Source organism: Crocodylus porosus, unplaced genomic scaffold, assembly GCF_001723895.1.
Source record: "Crocodylus porosus isolate Cpor-Errol unplaced genomic scaffold, CroPor_comp1, whole genome shotgun sequence".
In the NCBI taxonomy this organism is placed as follows: Eukaryota; Metazoa; Chordata; order Crocodylia; family Crocodylidae; genus Crocodylus; species Crocodylus porosus.
The window spans coordinates 42,298,374-42,301,063 of NW_017728906.1; positions in this window are offsets into that span (position 1 = coordinate 42,298,374).

The window sequence follows — 2,690 nt, forward strand, 5'->3', positions numbered from 1 at the left end:
ATGTGTAGCCTTTATTCTGAAATTTCCTGACTTTTGAATGCCTGACTTTTCAATCACACATTTTACGTTTTAAAATTTTATTTTTAAATATAATTTCCTAGGTTTTTAAAAGGAAAAATGTAAAAAACCCAGAAATTCCTTCATGTGAAACTGTGTGTCCTCTGAACTCATATGGGTTAACAGCACAAGTGGACTTTTCAGCTTTTATAAAGCAGATGTTTCAGTGACTTGAACACACAGGCTAAGTACAGACACTTAAAAAGCCTAAGCCTGAACTGATTCAATCTTTGCAGGTTAGTCTAACCTGTGTAGATGGAACCAAGAACAAGTGAATAGACATTTACTTTTGATTCTGGAAATGCAGCCACATCCCTGCAGTGGCTTAGGCTATAAGCCAGGGGGCGCTAGAGGAGCCATCCCTTCCCTTCTGCAGCAACAGCAGGGCTGGAGGCAAGCGGAGCTGGGGGTGGGGGTGGGAGTGGCCAGGCCCCTGCAGGCTGCTGAGTATGACTGGGGAGGGATTTAAAGCCTCACCCTAGCCTGTGCCAAGAAGGGGAAGCAACCTGGACTTTGCCAAGAAGGGGAAGCAACCCGTGCCAGGTTTGTCCCCAAGCAGCAGGGGGTGTGGCCAGCTGAGGGTCTGGGTAGTGCCTCAGACTCAGGAAAGGAAGGGAAATTAAACCCCCTTGCTCCCCTCTCTTTTACCAGTACAGGACTCCAGCCGGGGTCTGCCAGCTTCCCCCCCCCCCCACTCCGCTGGCCACTCAAGTGGTGGGGGCATGGCCAGCTGGCAGCTGGGGCAGTGTCTCAGGCTTGTGGGGGTGAGGGAGGGGAATTAAATCCCTTTGCCTCCCCTCTCCCAATGGCATGGACCCAGCCAGGGTCTGCCAGCTGGGGTCCCATGCTGGATTTAATCCTCCTCCCTTTCCTCCACCTGAGCCTGAGGCACTGCCTGGGCCACTGGGTGGCCATGCTCCCCACCGCTTGAGCGGCCAGCGGGGGCGAAAAGCTGGCAGACCCTGGCTGGGATCCCATGCCAGTGGGAGAGGGGAGGAAGGGGAGTTTATTTCCCACCCCCGCCACCTAAGCCTGCTGTCCCATGCCCCTGTCCCCTCCACTCCAGCAGGGAGAAGTCTGGCAAGGGCTGCTCTGCCCCCGTTAGGCAGACCGGGCTGCATCCCCAGCCGGGTTTCCCACCCTCACCCCTTTGTCAGCCAGCTGTAACTGCTCCAGCTAGAGAGCAAAGAAACAGGGCCAACCCTGCTCTGCTTGAGCAGACAGCGCAGCCCAGGCCAGGGCTGCAAAGGATGCTGGAGGACTGTGATTTAACTTGAACCAGGGAGGGGTCTAGGACAGAAGTTCCATCAACTGGTTTGACCTAAATCAGTTAAGTCTGATTACTACATTCAACCAGGTTTGTCTTAACCTATTTTGGCCATTTTGAAATCAGTTTATGTACACTGAGCTTCTGTTCTGTTACAGGTTTAAACCAGTTTCTGATCACTGAAACCGGTTTGTGTGCAACATCTGTCCCTAGCTGCGGAGTAACTAAAAATGGTAGGCTGTTATCCTCTATACAGGAACTCCATTAAGTTACATATTTGTCTTTGGGTTTAAGAGACATTTATTAGCAAAATTATGCTTGGATTTAGCAACTCTGACTCTTGCTCCAGGTTCTTGAGGAGATCAAGCTCTGGTGGCTATAGATCACCTTGTCCCATTGATCCCAAGCTTGTCCTCTCCATCCCTGTACTGTTTGCTTCTATCCCCTTCTAGCAGTAATTTTGTCTATGACCTTGCAATGCCACCTTTACTTTTCTACCCTGAGTGGAGTCTAGGCTACTTTCTATTTTCTTTCACACAATTTATGTGCCAGCATTGGGAGCGTTTCAAATGCTCACTGCCATAGCAGGTACTGGCAGTCAGAAGGAACAACTGCAGAAAAAGTCTACTGTGAGGAGCAACAGTAGTAAGGGTCCTACACATCCTCTGTAGTCCTGGGTTGGAACTTGCTCAATGCAGAGCAGAACCATCAAGGAACTTTGGGACCAGCTTCTAGCAAGTCTCTGTCAATTGTCTGCAAACAGTAATCTGCAGCCTTATAACTGTGAAATCTGGGCAGATTGTTACAGAATGGCTTCTTGCCACATTTCATATTTCTGCTCCAAAGAAAGAAGACACAAGTGCATCTCTGTGAATGGTCTATCAGAACTCAGCATCAGAAAACAAATCAGTTAGTGTTCCTGAATCTTAAAGAGACAGACAATCCGCATGGAAAAATTTGGTCCAAACAATAAAATCTGATAAATGTATAAGCAACTAAAATAGGATTAATAATGGAAATTATTAGGCAGCCTTAAGTACACTGCTGCCATTTCTACCAGTTACCATTAATAATGCTTTAACGGAGATGGGATGGGATGCTGAAACCAGAGAGTTTCCATGGCTATTAGGAATTATACTTAGAAGCAGAAAAATGAAAGGAAGAAGATGAGAAATGAACACAAATGAGACGGGCAGCCGGGGAGTGCATGGAGAAAAAAAAAATGGCCAAAACTTCAGGCAAAAAAAGAACGGACTATGGAAACTGATTTAGGAACACAAGTGTTCTACTGGGCATCAGCTCTCACTACCTTGAGGGTGTGAGAAAGAGGTACTGCTTGTGTTTTACTTAAGGTGTGGACACAGAA